This window comes from Eubalaena glacialis, chromosome 5 (genome assembly GCF_028564815.1).
Source record: "Eubalaena glacialis isolate mEubGla1 chromosome 5, mEubGla1.1.hap2.+ XY, whole genome shotgun sequence".
NCBI classification, from domain to species: Eukaryota; Metazoa; Chordata; class Mammalia; order Artiodactyla; family Balaenidae; genus Eubalaena; species Eubalaena glacialis.
In genome coordinates this window covers 146,707,086-146,724,755 of record NC_083720.1, presented here as the reverse complement: position 1 = coordinate 146,724,755, position 17,670 = coordinate 146,707,086, and the positions used below count along the sequence as shown (strand labels likewise).

The window sequence follows — 17,670 nt, the reverse complement described above, 5'->3', positions numbered from 1 at the left end:
CTTCCCTGGTGGCGCAGTGGTTGAGAGCCTGCCCGCTAATGCAGGGGACACGGGTTCGAGCCCTGGTCTGGGAAGATCCCATATGCCGCGGAGCGACTGGGCCCGTGAGCCACAGCTGCTGAGCCTGCGCGTCTGGAGCCTGTGCTCCACAACAAGAGAGGCCGCGATACTGAGAGGCCCGCGCACCACGATGAAGGGTGGCCCCCACTCGCCGCAACTAGAGAAAAGCCCGCACGCAGCAATGAAGACCCAACACAGCCAAAAATAAATAAATAAATAAAAATTAAAAAAAAAAACTGTGGTTAACTGAATATAGTCCTAAATTCCTTGTTTTTAAATTTTTTCTCATTTAAAATTCCAATTTGAAAAGTTTTCTCCTTTTCTTTCTCACTGGCAACTTTGCCAAAAATTTCACAAAAAGAAAAATTATTTATGCTTGATTTATATTTATTATTTTTCAAAAGGCTCATTAACACATCATAGTCACCCAAAGTCCATAGTTTACCTTAGGGTTCACTCTTGGTGGTGTACAGTCTGTGGATTTGGACAAATGTATAATGGCATGTAACCACCATTATGGTATCATATGGAGTATTTTTACTGCCCTAAAATTCCTCTGTGCTCCACCTACTTTTATGTTTGATTTTAAAGGTCTATGTGTTTTCAGTTTTAACTAAGTTTCTTAGCTTTTATCTCTTTTCTTTTTTTTACTCCTTTTCTCTCTCTTTCTACATCCCTCCCGCCTCCCTCCGCCTCCCCACACTTCTTTCTTCCTCACTTCCTTCCTGCTGCTGGATAAATAGGATCCATATCATCCACAGTGCTTTTCTAACTTGAATGTGCATATGAGTCACGTGGGAATCTTGTTAAAATGCAAATTCTAATTCAGTATGACTGAGATCATCCTGAAGAGGCAGCTTGTAATCCTCGTTTCTTAAAAGCTTCCAGGTGATGCTGTTGAGCTTCAGACCACACTTTGAGTAGCAAGGCTCTAGAACAGCGATTCTCAAACAGATGATTTTGGCCTCCAGGGGACACTTGGCAACGTTGTGGAGACATCTTTGACTGTTACAGCTGGGGTGGTGCTACTGCGTGGAGACCAGAGACGCTGCTAAACGTCTTACTATGCACAGGACGGCCCTCAGAACAAAGAAGGATCTTGCCCCAAAGGTCCACAGTGCCAAGGCTGAGAACCCTGCTCTAGAACGATCTTAAAATTTGTAAGTACCCGATGTGTACCTCCTAGGACTCTAACAGGTGTTTTTGAATTTTGGGGTCGGGGGGTTGGTGGGATAGAGCTTTCCAGGTTGCTCCCAGTGAGGCCTGATAGGTCCCCTCTTCTTAGCCGGATCCTGTGACTGAAAGGGTTTCTTACATAATATCAGGAAGAATTTTTTCTTTCAGAAGTCTACTAGCCCTCTGGTCATATCTCCTTCCAATTTATTAAGGGAAAATGATGAATGGAATTTTTCATGGCATTAGCATGATTTTAAAAAGCCCCACAATCCGAAAAGGATAAAAAAAATATGAAGGCAGCAAGTTTATAGGCTTGAAATGTGTGATCTTTTATGGCTTTTGTGTTATCCATATTTAGGCTAATACTTTATGGGGTTTTAGAAAACTACTGAAGCGATTCCCAAAATGATAATCAATAGATGTTTTACTCTGTATATGTTTCCAATGAATCTTCAGATTGTATCAATCAAAGAGTCCGAGGTGTAAAAGAAAATGAACCTTAAAAGAAGCCTTTCACTGTATTTAGATGAGGAAGATGGGGACTAGCTCTAGAGTTCTTCACTGTGACCGTAGGAAGCTGTGTTTTCCATGGTTGAAGAGATTGGGGAATTTCGTAAACTCTAACTTGATTTGACTCTTCAGCAGCACAGCCCACACAAAAGAATTATTGCCTATGAAAAATATGATGACTTTACCAGAATCATGATTAAATGAAAGTAAAAATGAAAGATTTTTGCTTAAACTATGGTCACAATTCCAAGTTTTTGAAAGTCTGCTTTGCCTGATTTTTCTCAGCCTGTGAGGCATCTCTGGCTAACTCATAGCCCAACATTGAACTTCCTACCAGGCACTTACTACCTGGCCTGCCAGCACCTGGGGCACAGCCCTGGGATTCATGCTGCCCTGGTTTCTTCTTGCTTCCCTTCCACAGGAAGATAATACCACATTTTCAAACAGTGTTTAGACTTGTCACTGAGGATATTTTCTTTTAATGTAATGATATCACTGAAACATAATTTATTCACCAACTTGTAGAATTCATGAACTGAAAAATGTTATATAAGGTGATTACATCAGACAGCACGAGCCTCTTAAACTTATTATCTCACTCCCCACACAACTCTCCCTCCTCTTTATTCAACTTAGTGAATGATGCCACCATCCACTGAATCACCTGGGCCCCAGAACTGAAGTCTTGCTGTACTTCTCCCTTCCTCTCACCTCCCACATGCAGTCAGTTGCCAGGTCCTGTCATTTGCATCCCTTAGTCTAGGTCCTCCTGACTTCTGTCCTGTTTTTCAACGATAGTCTTTTAACAGGTCCTGCCCCCAGTCTTTTTTCAATTCATCCCCCCCACTGTTGCCAAAATATTCTTTTTTTAAAATTAATTAATTAATTAATTTTTAATTTTTAAAATAAATTTATTTATTTATTTTTGGCTGTGCTGGGTCTTTGTCTCTGCGCGAGGGCTTTCTCTAGTTGCTACTAGGGGCCACTCTTCATCGCGGTGCGCGGGCCTCTCACTGTCGCAGCCTCTCTTGTTGCGGAGCACAAGCTCCAGACGCGCAGGCTCAGTAGTTGTGGCTCATGGGCCCAGTTGCTCCGCGGCATGTGGGATCTTCCCAGACCAGGGCTCGAACCCGTGTCCCCTGCATTGGCAGGCAGACTCTCAACCACTGTGCCACCAGGGAAGCCCAACCAAAATATTCTTTTATTGTAAAAAGTAGTCACAAAACTTAACAAGTAAAAGCCTTTGCTTAAAATATAATTTCCAAACTCCTGAATGTGACCGCTTTAGGGGAATTTTTGGCTTTAATCCTCCTGGTGGTCTCTGAATTTTTATGTATATAATCTCTATAATCATTACATAATTAATATATGTATATTTAATTAATAGATTAAGTTTTAGAGCAATTTCAGGTTCACAGCCAACCTGAGTGGTAAGGACAGAGTTCCTGTATATCCCCTCCTCCACAAACACACACAAAGTCCTCCGCCATCAATATCCCCCCCCAGAGTAGTACGTTTGTTGGAATCAGTGAACCTACACTGACACATAATTTTCACCCCAAATCCATAGTTTATATTAAGATTCACTGTTTGTGTGGTACATTTGATAGGTTTGGACAAAGGTATAATGGGAAGTGTCTACCATTATATATAGTATACAAAGTATTTTCACTGCCCTGAAGATCACCTGTGTTTCACTTGCTCACTTTTCACTTTTGGGGCAGGGGCCTCAAACCCCTGGCAACCACTGATTTTTATTTTAACGTCTCCACAGTTTGTCTTTTCCTGAATGTCATATAGCTGGAATCATACTGTATGTAGCCTTTTCAGATTGGCTTCTTTCACTTGGCAATATGCATTTAAGGTTCCGTTTTCATGAGTTGATAACTCATTTCTTTTTACTGTTGAGTAATATTTCATTGTCTGGATGTACCACGGTTTGTTTATTCAGTCACCTATTGAAGATCATCTTGGTTGCTTCCAAGTTTTGGCAGTTATGAATAAAGCTGCTATAAACATTCTTATGCAAGTTTCTATGTGGACATAAGTTTTTAACTCATTTGGGTAAATACCAAGGAATGTGATTGCTGGATCATATGGTAAGAGTATATTTAGTTTTGTAAGAAACTGCCAAACTGTCTTCCAAAGTGGCTGTACCATTTTGCATTCCCACCAGCAATGAATGAGTGTTCCCATTATTTTACATCCTTGTCAGCATCTGGTGTTGTTGATGTTTTTGATTTTTGCCATTCTTATAGGTGTGTAGTGGTATCTCATTATTTTAATTTGCAATTCCCTAATGATGAATGAAATTGAGCATCTTTTCATATGCCTTTTTGCCATCTGTATATCACCTTTGGTGAGGTATCGATTCAGATCTTTTGCTCATTTTTTAAATTGGGTTGTTCATTTTCTTGTTGAGCTCTAAGAGTTCTTTTAACATTTTATAATAGATAACAGTCCCCTATCAGATATGTCTTTTGTAAATTTTTCCTCCCAGTCTGTGGCTCATCTTCTCATTCTTTTCATATGTATTTTTTTATGTGGGAGTAAATAAAAGTTCAAAATCCTGAGACAGATATAAATTAGAAATATTTTTTCTTTGAAGACCTTTTATTTTTACTCAAAATAATCTTCAGTATCCAACATCTATTTCCTGTACTCATTCCCTAATTTTCTGATTGCAGAGTTTCTCTCCTTCATTGTTAAACTCTTTCAAAGATGTGAGCAGAGATTTTTGACCACTTGTCACCCTGATTTATGAGAAGCAAACAAAAAAGAGGTGCACCCAAGGTCAAGCGCTGTCATCTTGACTGAGCCACTATTTCTGTCAAGATAACTGACGCAGTGATGACCTTCAATTACAACATAAACTTTCTCATTTGGCATATTGAAAGTGAATCCCCACCAATCTCTTACAGAGATTGATATTGCAAAGGAGAAGGAATGCAAATTTTTCTCATGTCATAGTGTAAGATATAAAGATAGCAGAACATCCCATTCTCAGTTCCATTCCCTTGTTATAATTAACACAGTCATCTTACGGGAATGGAATGACCTACTTCAATGTATCTCGCTTTGTATGTGATAGTTCAGCAAGTTAGATATTCACAGATGCAGACAGATGCCAAGAACTCACAACCCCACTTCCATAGGATTGTGCAAAGTTTCCTGGCACAATGGCTTATGCTGCCCTGAAGGAACTGACCCCTGCCTCTCTCTAGCATCTTTTCTCACTGTGGCCACTCCCCCTCTTGGATTCAGCCATTCTGAATTATTTGCTGTCTCACTAATACTCTCGGCTGTTTTATAGCTTCATGTCCTTTGCTCGTGTCCCAAATACTCTTCCCTCTATTTGTCCATCTAAACCACTATTCATCTTTTAAGACCCAATTTTAACACAACCTCTCTTGCGAAGATTGTTCTAACCCTCTTCTTTTCTTGGCTCCCTGGGAATTGGCCAATCCCAGTGTACAATGGTGGATTACACACATACACACACACACACACACACGCACACACACACCACTTATACTACTTCACTGCAATCATTCACTTATATGTCTGTCTCCCCTGCTGATCCGTAAGATCCTTTAGGTCACATGCCATGTATATTTTTTTCTTTATCCCTGCATCTAGCATAGTGACTGGCATATAGCAGGTGTTAAATCAGTGCTCGTAAAACGAATGTAACATGTCCAGTACCAAATGTTTTGTTGTTCCCTTAACTTGCCAGCAGAAAAAATTATTATGCAGTCATAAAACATGCCAGGAAGATTGCTACCAGCAAAAAGCACAGCATAATTAACTTTTCTTTTTCAATTTAGAGAAATTCTAAGCACGTAACATAAAAGACTCTTTGCCAGTTTTTTATAGTTTTGAGCAACATACGTTAGGGTGGTCATACTAGAAGGAGTGCTGTATGATATCTGTCTTCTAAATTCTTTTTTGTTTGAGGTTATATGTATATTTTAAACTTATATAAAAGTTACAAAAACAGAACAAAGAATTCTTAATACTGTCATCTAGATTTCCTAAGTTAATATGTTTCAATAGCTAGATTTAAAAAAACTGAGAGTAACTTGCAGACCTAAGGCTTAAACACTTCAAAACAAAAACAAAACAAAAGACATTATCTTATATCACCACAGTGTAATTATCAAAACCAGGAAATTAGTATTGATATAATATTATTGTATAATGTATGGATTTCATACCATTTTTGCCAGTTGTTCCATTATAGCAAAAGAAAAAACATTTCTATTCCAGGATCCAATTGAGGATCAAACATTGCTTTTAGTTGTCATGTCTCATTTCTCTCTTTTAATATGAAGTATTTTCTTGATCCTTTTCTTTTTTTGTCTTTCATGATCTTGACATTTTGAATCATTCAGACCAGTTAATTCACAGCAAGTCTATTCCTCGATTTGACTTGTCTAATATTTCCTCATGATTAGATTCAGGTTATACATTTTGCCAGGAATACCACAGAGTGATACTGTGTCCTTCTCAGTGCATCAACCAAGAAGCATTACCGGTGATGTTAACTCTAAACATTATTGAGGTGGCGCCTGCAAGTTGTCTCTGCTGTAAATAACTGTTTTTCGCTACGTAATTATTAAGTATTGTATAAGGATGAGATTATATTTAAGGCTAAATAAAAGAGAACGCAATTTTTCCCAAGTGATCTAATGGAAAATTATTTAGCTCTGTTGTTTGACTTCCCTAGAGATTACATGTAAAAACTAGAAGACTATTTAAAATAGCAATCTTCTGACACTTTTAGTGCTTTAGCAAAATTATTTATGGAAACAAGATGTAGCTCGGATTTCTGCAGGGCTGAATATTAAAGCCTTAAGTAAACGGGAGTTCTGCATTCAGCAGCTCCTCACGGGGATGAAGCTTGAATAGCAGCAGAACTGTTGTTTCTATATTGCTGTATGCATTTTTCTCACTGTTGGATCACCCTTTAAAAACCTCTGACAGGAAGATAATGTCCGAGGCTATTAGTCATAATTTACAATCAAAAGAACAGATTTATGTTGGTGTCAAAGCGATAAGTCCTAACTTTCAGTCTCTTTGTTCAACCCACATATTCTTTAAGAGAGAACTCTGCTGAAACTGTACAGGTAATTTGATCCATTTATTCTTTAAATGTTTACATGTTTTCCAGAGTTATAAATCTAGCACAATAAATAGAATGCTTTTAAACTACTCTTTCAAACATTTTATATATGTATATATATATGTGACTTCCAGTCTTAATGTTGAATAAAATTGGTGAAAGTAGGCATTCTTGTCTTAATCCTGATCTTAAAGGAAAAGGTTTCAGCTTTTCACCATTAAGTATGATGCTAGCTGTGGACTTGTCATATATGGCCTTATTATTGGGTTGGCCAAAAAGTTCGTTCGGGTTTTTCCATAACATCTTACAGAAAACCCTGAGTGCACTTTTTGGCCAACCCAATATGTTGAAGTACTACATTTCTTCTGTACCAAATTTGTTGAGTTTTTTTTTTAATCATGAAAGGATGTTGAATTTTGTCAAATGCTTTTTCTTCATCTATTGAGATGATCATATGATTTTTATCCTTCATTCTATTAATATATCACATTTATTGATTTGCGTATGTTGAATCATCTTTGTATCTAAGGGTAAGTCTCACTTGATCATGGTATATGATCCTTTTAATATGCTGCTGAATTGAGTTTGCTGGGTTTTTTTTTTTTTCTTCAAATTTTATAATCTCTAGTCCTGGCATATTCTGGGCTTTCCAGGACTATTTTTTAAAAATTTATTTTACTTTTATTTATTTTTGGCTGCATTGGGTCTTTGTGCTGCGTGCAGGCTTTCTCTAGTTGCGGAGAGCGGGGGCTACTCTTCGTTGCTACACGGGCTTCTCATTGTGGTGGCTTCTCTTGTTGCGGAGCATGGGCTCTAGTCATGCAAGCTTCAATAGTTGTGGCACCCAGGCTCAGTAGATGTGTCCCGCGGGCTTAGTTGCTCTGCGGCATCTGGGATCTTCCTGGACCAGGGCTTGAACCCATATCCCCTGCATTGGCAGGTGGATTCTTAACCACTGCGCTTCCAGGGAAGCCCTACTGGTATTTTGTTGAGGTCTTTTACATCTGTGTTCACCGGGGATATTGACCTGTAATTTTGTTTTCTTGCCGTATCCTTATCTGGCTTTGATGTCAGAGTAATGCTGGCCTCATAAAATGCGTTTGGAAATGTTCCCATCTCTTCAATTTTTTTGGAAAAGTTTGAGAATGATTGGCATTTATTCTTTAAATATTTGTAGAATTCACCAGTAAAGCATAAGGTCCTGGGCTTTTCTTTGTTGGGGGAGTTTGATTATGGATTTAACTTTTTTGTTGTTACTGGTCTATGTAACTTAACTGTATTTATTTTTGGCTGCGTTGCGTCTTCGTTGCTGTGCGCGGGCTTTCTCTAGTTGCCGTGAGCGGGGGCTACTCTTCATTGCGGTGCGTGGGCTTCTCATTGCCGTGGCTTCTCTTGTGGAGCATGGGCTTCAGTAGTTGTGGCTCGTGGGCTCAGCAGTTGTGGCTCGCGGGCTCTAGAGCGCAGGCTCAGTGGTTGTGGTGCACGGGTTTAGTTACTCCATGGCATGTGGGATCCTCTCGGACCAGGGCTTAAACCCGTGTCCCCTGCATTGGCAGGCGGATTCTTAACCACTGCGCCACCAGGGAAGTCCATTACTGGTCTATTTATATTTTTTAGATCTTCATAATTCAGTCTCGTTAAGTTCTATGTTTCTAGGAATTTATCCATTTCTTGTAGGTTATCTAATCTGTTGGCATATAATTGTACATAGTAGTCTCATGATCCTTTGTGTTTCTGTGGTATCAGTTGTAATGTTTCTCATTTATAATTTTATTTATTTAAGTCTTCTCTTTTTTTCTTAGTCTAACTAAAGTTCTGTCAATTTTGTTTATCTTTTTGAAAAACCAACTCCTGTTTTCATTGATCTTTTCTATTGTTTTTATAGTCTCTATTTCATTTATTTCTGCTTTGATCGCTATTATTTTCTTGTTTTGCTAATTTTAGGCTTAGTGTTTTTTCTTTTTCTAGCCTTGAGGTGTAAAGTTAGATTGTTATTTTGAGATTTTTCTTTTTTTTTTAACATAGGCATTTATCACTATAAATTTCCCTTTTAGACCTGCTTTGCTGTGTCTGATAGGTTTTGGTATACTGTATTCCCATTTTTGTTTGTCTAGGAAAGGACTTTTTAAAAGCCCTATCTCCAAATATATAGTCATATTCTGAGGTATTAGGGCCTAGGACTTCAACATATAAATTTGGAGGAAACACAATTCAGCCTGTAACATTGCTCTTCCAGTTCCACTGTTTTGGCACAAAAAGTTCTTAGTTATTCTACCAACTCTACAGGGTTTAAAGGATGGTATCAAACATCCTAAAGTCCCTTAATAGACTTTACAATACACATTCAAATTTGTTTAATTTTTTAAAGGAAGTCATTTGCAGAATTCTCAATGATTAGGGAATTATGCATGAGAAACATTAATTTTTAAAGTAATGACAGTTCCAAGGGAAATATTTGTTTTCTCTTTTTATATGCTTGAAGGTAACTTGACTATAAAGAGCTTTTACAGTCTAAGCTAAAAAACAATTTTCTTTTTCAGGAAAAATTCTAAACTAAAACCCAGTGTAAGGTTCTCCCAATGTAAAGATGTAATAATTCAAGTGGTCTTCATATCTTATTCCCCTTTAATAGTGATATAAGTGTGAATAAGAACCAAATATTTTAGAAAGTACTTCCTTGCCCTTTGGGGAAATCAATTAGGATAGGCTAGATATGGTACAGTGAAAACAACCCCCAAATCTCAGTGGCCTAAAACAGTGAGTTTATTTTGTGTTCATGTTGTTAGGTTAAATCACATGAAATTACCAGTATTTTATGTTTTTTGAACTAGAGATACTGCAAGTTTGTATGGATAAACCTAGTCCATATCAGTCACAGATTGATTGGGATCTCTCTTTCTTGCTGTCTTTACTGAGGGGTACAGTCTTTGAGAGGTTTCACCAGCTAGGATGTTGCTGGTTACCTTGGCAGAAGGAAAGGAACCTTAAAATTATGTACATTCCACTTACATTCAAATATTATTTATCAAAAAAGTCATAAGGTTATGTTTAACTTCAATGGGGTGGGAAATACTATCCATATGGAAAAAGGAAAACCTAAAATATTTGTGACTACCAAATCTGATGATATTTATGTCAATGTCAGTTAGTAATAATGATTCTTTTGTATACTTTTCTAGTCCTTTCATGCACTAGAGAACCAGTTTTTAAAAAAATCACATGGCTTAATTATGCAATTATGATTGTTTTTGGTTTTTTGCCTCGTAAAAATCGAAACACCCTGGACATTGCTAATCTCAGATGAATCTGATGTTATTTAAGTAAGCTTTGTCACAGAGTTTTAGAAATAGTTTTTGGACCTTGCTATTGTTATAGTAGTAGTCTCCCAGTAATTCTTTAATACTGTGTCATGTTCTTCTATAATGTGTAATATAATTCCTGGGCTAGGGGTATTTTTTCCAAGTTTTTCTGGATCTAGAACTGGAATTTCACAACAGGTACTGAAGAAACCATGTTTCAATAGTTTACTTTTCTTCTTTCTTATCCTAAACTTGTCATATAATATTTATAATATTTCAGATATTTATTGTTTAATAATGAAAGAGCTGACATCTTTATTAAACTGGTTGGTCTTATTAACCAGAAAAGAGGTTACTGGCCTAGTGAAATACCAGTTCTAATTTTGTATTCTTTGCTAAAATAGAGGTGTAAGAATTGTTTTATAATTTTTTGGTTAGAAAGCATAATAACAATAGTAATCTTAGTGGATGTGATGTCGTATTTCCATGTAGTTTTTTTTGTTGTTTTTTTTAAAATTTATTTTGGCTGTGCCGGGTCTTAGTTGAGGCATAGGAAATCTTAGATGCAGCATGCGGGATCTACCCACTGGACCACCGGGGAAGTTCCCTCCATGTAGTTTTTTTTTTAACATCTTTATTGGAGTATAATTGCCTTACAATGGTGTGTTAGTTTCTGCTGTATCACAAAGTGAATCAGCTATACATATACATATATCCCGATATCCCCTCCCTCTTGCATCTCCCTTCCATGCTCCCTCTCTCACCCCTCTAGGTGTACACAAAGCACCGAGCTGATCTCCCTGTGCTCTGTGGCTGCTTCCCACTAGCTATCTATTTTACATTTGGTACTGTATATATGTCCGTGCCACTCTCTCACTTCGTCCCAGCTTACCCTTCCCCCTCCTCGTGTCCTCAAGTCCATTCTCTACGTCTGCATCTTTATTCCTGCCCTGCCCCTAGGTTCTTCAAAACCATTTTTTTTTTTTTTTAGATTCCATATATATGTGTTAACATACAGTATTTATTTTTCTCTTTCTGACTTACTTCACCCTGTATGACAAACTCTAGGTCCATGCACCTCACTACAAATAACTCAATTTCATTTATTTTTATGGCTGAGTAATATTCCATTGTATATATGTGCCACATCTTCTTTATCCATTCATCTGTCGATGGACACTTAGGTTGCTTCCATGTCCTGGCTATTGTAAATAGTGATGCAATGAACATTGTGGTACATAACTCTTTTTGAATTATGGTTTTCTCAGGGTATATGCCCAGTAGTAGGATTGCTGGGTCATATGGCCGTTCTATTTTTAGTTTCTTAAGGAACCTCCATACTGTTCTCCATAGTGGCTGTATCAATTTACATTCCCACCAACAGTGCAAGAGGGTTCCCTTTTCTCCACACCCTCTCCAGCATTTACTGTTTGTGGACTTTTTGTAGATGGCCATTCTGACTGGTGTGAGGTGATACCTCATTGTAGTTTTGATTTGCATTTCTCTAATGACTAGTCATGTTGAGCATCCTTTCATATGCTTGTTGACAATCTGTATATCTTCTTTGGAGAAATGTCTATTTAAGTCTTCTGCCCATGTTTGGATTGGGTTGTTTGTTTTTTCGATATTGAGCTGCATAAGCTGCTTGTATATTTTGGAGATTAATCCTTTGTCAGTTGCTTCATTTGCAAATATTTTCTCCCATTCTGAGGGTTGTCTTTTCGTCTTGTTTATGGTTTCCTTTGCTGTGCAAAAGCTTTTAAGTTTCATTAGGTCTCATTTGTTTATTTTTGTTTTTATTTCCATTTCTCTAGGAGGTGGGTCAAAAAGGATCTTGCTGTGATGTATGCCATCAAGTGTTCTGCCTATGTTTTCCTCTAAGAGTTTTATAGTGTCTGGCCTTACATTTAGGTCTTTAATCCATTTTGAGTTTATTTTTGTGTATGGTGTTAGGAAGTGTTCTAATTTCATTCTTTTACATGTAACTGTCCAGTTTTCCCAGCACCACTTATTGAAGAGTCTGTCTTTTCCTCATTGTATATTCTTGCTTCCTTTATCAAAGATAAGGTGACCATATGTGTGTGGGTTTATCTCTGGGCTTTCTGTCCTGTTCCATTGATCTGTATTTCTGTTTTTGTACCAGTACCATACTGTCTTGATTACTGTAGCTTTGTAGGATAGTTTGACGTCAGGCAGCCTGATTCCTCCAGCTCCATTTTTCGTTCTCAAGATTGCTTTGGCTATTTGGGGTCTTTTGTGTTTCCATACAAATTGTGAAATTTTTTGTTCTAGTTCTGTGAAAAATGCCATTGGTAGTTTGATAGGGATTGCATTGAATCTGTAGATTGCTTTGGGTAGTATAGTCATTCTCACAATGTTGATTCTTCCAATCCAAGAGCATGGTATATCTCTCCATCTGTTTGTATCATCTTTAATTTCTTTCATCAGTGTCTTTTGGTTTCCTGAATACAGGTCTTTTGTCTCCTTAGGTAGGTTTATTCCTAGGTATTTTATTCTTTTTGTTGCAGTGGTAAATGGGAGTGTTTCCTTAATTTCTCTTTCAGATTTTTCATCATTAGTGTATAGGAATGCAAAAGATTTCTGTGCATTAATTTTGTATCCTGCTACTTTACCAAATTCATTGATTAGCTCTACTAGTTTTCTGGTAGCATCTTTAGGATTCTCTATGTATAGTGTCATGTCATCTGCAAACAGTGACAGCTTTACTTCTTCTTTTTCAATTTGGATTCCTTTTATTTCTTTTTCTTCTCTGATTGCTGTGGCTAAAACTTCCAAAACTATGTTGAATAATAGTGGTGAGAGTGGGCAACCTTGTCTTGTTCCTGATCTTAGTGGAAATGGTTTCAGTTTTTCACCATTGAGAATGATGTTGGCTGTGGGTTTGTCATATATGGCCTTTATTATGTTGAGGTAAGTTCCCTCTATGCCTACTTTCTGGAGGTTTTTTATCATAAATGGGTGTTGAATTTTGTCGAAAGCTTTTTCTGCATCTATTGAGATGATCATATGGTTTTTATGCTTCAATTTGTTAATATGGTGTATCACATTGATTGATTTGCATATACTGAAGAATTCTTGCATTCCTGGGATAAATCCCACTTGATCATGGTGTATGATCCTTTTAATGTGCTGTTGGATTCTGTTTGCTAGTATTTTGTTGACGATTTTTGCATCTATGTTCATCAGCGATACTGTCCTCTAGTTTTCTTTCTTTGTGACATTTTTGTCTGGTTTTGGTATCAGGGTGATGGTTGCCTTGTAGAATGAGTTTGGGAGTGTTCCTCCCTTTGCTATATTTTGGAAGAGTTTGAGAAGGCTAGGTGGTAGCTCTTGTCTAAATGTTTGATAGAATTCGCCTGTGAAGCCACCTGGTCCTGGGCTTTTGTTTGTTGGAAGATTTTTAATCACAGTTTCAATTTCAGTGCTTGTAATTGGTCTATGTATATTTTCTATTTCTTCCTGGTTCAGTTCTTGGAAGGTTGTGCTTTTCTAAGAATTTGTCCATTTCTTCCAGGTTGTCCATTTTATTGGCATATAGTTGCTTGTAGTAATCCCTCATGAGCCTTTGTATTTCTGCACTGTCAATTGTTACTTCTCCTTTTTCATTTCTAATTCTATTGATTTGAGTCTTTTCCCTTTGTTTCTTGATGAGGCTGGCTAATGGTTTATCAATTTTTATTTTATTTCTCAAAGAACCAGCTTTTAGTTTTATTGATATTTGCTATCATTTCCTTCATTTCTTTTTCATTTCTGATCTGAATGTTATGATTTCTTTCCTTCTCTTAACTTTGGGGTTTTTTTGTTTTTCTTCTCTAATTGCTTTAGGTGTCAGGTTAGGTTGTTTATTTGAGATGTTTCTTGTTTCTTGAGGTAGGATTGTGTTGCTATAAACTTCCGTCTTAGAACTGTTTTTGCTGCATCCCATAGGTTTTGGGTCGTTGTGTTTTCATTGTCATTTGTTTCTAGGTATTTTTTGATGTCCTCTTTGATTTCTTCAGTGATCTCTTGGTTACTTAGTAGCATATTGTTTAGCCTCCATGTGTTTGTAATTTTTACAGTTTTTTTCCTGTAATTGATATCTAGTCTTACAGCGTTGTGCTCAGAAAAGATACTGATATGATTTCAATTTTGTTAAATTTACCAGGGCTTGATTTGTGACCCAAGATATGATCTATCCTGGAGAATGTTCCATGAGCACTTGAGAAGAAAGTGTATTCTGTTGTTTTTGGATGGAATATCCTATAAATATCAATTAAGTCCATCTTGTTTAATGTGTCATTTAAAGCTTGTGTTTCCTTATTTATTTTCATTTTGGATGATCTGTCCATTGGTGAAAGTGGGGTGTTAAAGTCCCCTACTATGATTGTGTTACTGTCGATTTCCCCTTTTATGGCTGTTAGCACTTGCCTTATGTATTGAGGTGCTCCTAAGTTGGGTGCATAAATATTTACAATTGTTATATCTTCTTCTTGGATCGATCCCTTTATCATTATGTAGTGTCCTTCTTTGTCTCTTTTAATAGTCTTTATTTTAAAGTCTATTTTGTCTGATATGAGAATTGCTACTCCAGCTTTCCTTTGATTTCCATTTGCATGGAATATCTTTTTCCATCCCCTCACTTTCAGTCTGTATGTGTCCCTACGTCTGAAGTGAGTCTCTTGTAGACAGCCTATATACGAGTCTTGTTTTTGTATCCATTCAGCCAGTCTATATCTTTTGGTTGGAGCATTTAATCCATTTACATTTAAGGTAATTATCAACATGTATCTTCCTATTACCATTTTCTTAATTGTTCTGGGTTTGTTATTGTAGGTCTTTTCCTTCTCTTGTGTTTCCTGCCTAGAGTAGTTCCTTTAGCATTTGTTGTAAAACTGGTTTGGTGCTGTTGAATTCTCTTAGCTTTTGCTTGTCTGTAAAGGTTTTAAGTTCTCTGTCGAATCTGAATGAGATCCTTGCTGGGTAGAGTAATCTTGGTTGTAGGTTTTTCCCTTTCATCACTTTAAATATGTCCTGCCACTCCCTTCTGGCTTGCAGAGTTTCTGCTGAAAGATCAGCTGTTAACCTTATGGGGATTCCCTTGTATGTTTTTTATTGTTTTTCCCTTGCTGCTTTTAATATTTTTTCTTTGTATTTAATTTTTGATGGTTTGATTAATATGTGTCTTGTTGTGTTTCTCCTTGGATTTGTCCTGTATGGGACTCTGTGCATTTCCTGGACTTGACTGACTATTTCCTTTCCCACATTAGGGAAGTTTTCAACTATAATCTCTTCAAATATTTTCTCAGTCCCTTTCTTTTTCTCCTCTTCTTCTGTGACCCCTATAATTTGAATGTTGGTGCGTTTAATGTTGTCCCAGCGGTCTCTGAGACTGTCCTCAATTCTTTTCATTCTTTTTTCTTTATTCTGCTCTACGGTAGTTATTTCCACTATTTTATCTTCCAGGTCACTTATCCGTTCTTCTGCCTCTGTTATTCTGCTATTGATTCCTTCTAGAGAATTTTTAATTTCATTTGTTGTGTTGTTCATCATTGTTTGTTAGCTCTTCAGTTCTTCTAGGTCCTTGTTAAACGTTTCTTGTATTTTCTCCATTCTATCTCCAAGATTTTGGATATCTTTACTGTCATTACTCTGAATTCTTTTTCAGGTAGACTGCCTATTTCCTCTTCATTTGTTTGGTCTGGTAGGTTTTTACCTTGCTCTTTCATCTGCTGTGTGTTTCTGTCTTCTCATTTTGCTTATCTTACTGTGTTTGGGATCTCCTTTTTGCAGGCTGCAGGTTCATATCTCGTGCTGTTTGTGGTGTCTGACCCCAGTGGCTAAGGTTGGTTCAGTGGCTTGTGTAGGCTTCCTGGTGGAGGGGACTGGTGCCTGTGTTCTGATGGATGAGCCTTATTTTGTCTTTCTGGTGGGCATGTCTGCCTCCGGTGGTGTGTTTTAGGGTGTCTGTGAAGTTATTATGATTTTAGGTGGCCTCTCTGCTAATGGGTGGGGTTGTGTTCCTGTCTTGCTAGTTGTTTGGCATAGGTGTCCAGCACTGTAGCTTGCTGGTCATTGAGTGGAGCTGAGTCTTAGCGTTGAGATGGAGATCTTGGGAGAGCTCTCACCAATTAATATTACAAGGGGCCGGGAGGTCTGGTGGACCAATGTCCTGAACTCGGCTGTTCCATCTCAGAGGCTCAGGCCTGACACCTGGCTGGAGCAACCAAGACCTTGTCAGCCACATGGCTCAGACGAAAAGGGAGAAAAGAAAAAAGAAAGAAAGAAAATAAGTAAATAAAAGTTATTAAAGCAAAAAATTTTAAAAATATTATTAAAATAAAACAATTAAAAAGTAATTAAAAAAAAAAAGAAGAGAGCAACCAAACCGATAAACCAATCCACTAATGATAACAAGCGCTAGAAACTATACTAACAAAACCCGACAGACAGAACCCTAGGATAAATGGTAAAAGCAAACCTATACAGACAAAATCACACAAAGAAGCATACACATACACACTCATAAAAAGAGAAAAAGAAAAAAGTATATATATATATATATATATGTAAAAGGAAGAGAGCAACCAAACCAATAAAGAAATCTACCAGTGATAATAAGCTCTAAATACTAAACTAAGATAAACATAAAACTAGAAACAAATTAGACCCAGAAGACAAACCCCAAGTCTACAGTTGCTCCGAAAATCCACCACCTCAGTTTTGGGCTGATTCGTTGTCTATTCAGGTATTCCACAGATGCAGGTACATCACGTTGATTGTGGAGCTTTAATCCGCTGCTTCTGAGGCTGCTGGGAGAGATTTCCCTTTCTCTTCTTTGTTCGCACAGCTCCTGGGGTTCAGCTTTGGATTTGGACCCGCCTCTGCGTGTAGGTCGCCTGAGGGCATCTGTTCTTCGCGCAGACAGAACGGGGTTAAAGGAGCAGCTGCTTCGGGGGCTCTGGCTCACTCAGGCCGGGGGAGGGAAGGGTACGGATGCGGGGCGAGCCTGCGGCGGCAGAGGTCGGCGTGACGTTGCAGCAGCCGGAGGCGCACCGTGCGTTCTCCCGGGGAAGTTGTCCCTGGATCACGGGAGCCTGGCCGTGGCGGGCTGCACCGGCTCCTGGGAGGGGCGGTGTGGAGAGTGACCTGTGCTCGCACACAGGCTTCTTGGTGGCGGCAGCAGCAGCCTTGGTGTCTCATGCCAGTCTCTGGGGTCCGCGCTGATAGCCGCGGCTCGTGCCCGTCTCTGGAGCTCGTTTAGGCGGTGCTGTGAATCCCCTCTCCTTGCACACCAGGAAACAAAGAGGTAAGAAAAAGTCTCTTGCCTGTTTGGCAGCTGCAGACCTTTTCCCGGACTCCCGGCTAGCTGTGGCGCACTAGCCCCCTTCAGGCTGTGTTCACGCAGCCAACCCCAGTCCTCTCCCTGCGATCCGACCTCCGAAGCCCGAGCCTCAGCTCCCAGCCCCCGCCCGCCCCGGCGGCTGAGCGGACAAGCCTCTC

General features: G+C 38.4%; 1 long non-coding RNA gene across 1 annotated transcript in view; it reads left to right on the top strand.

Annotated features, from left to right (window-relative positions):
- The window catches only part of LOC133092426 (uncharacterized), a 39,439-nt gene that overhangs the window by 7,335 nt on the left and 14,434 nt on the right, over nucleotides 1-17,670 (top strand). Inside the window, exon 3 of the long non-coding RNA XR_009701052.1 lies at nucleotides 942-1,220. This is a non-coding gene — a long non-coding RNA (uncharacterized LOC133092426). The remainder of the gene's footprint in view (nucleotides 1-941; nucleotides 1,221-17,670) is intronic.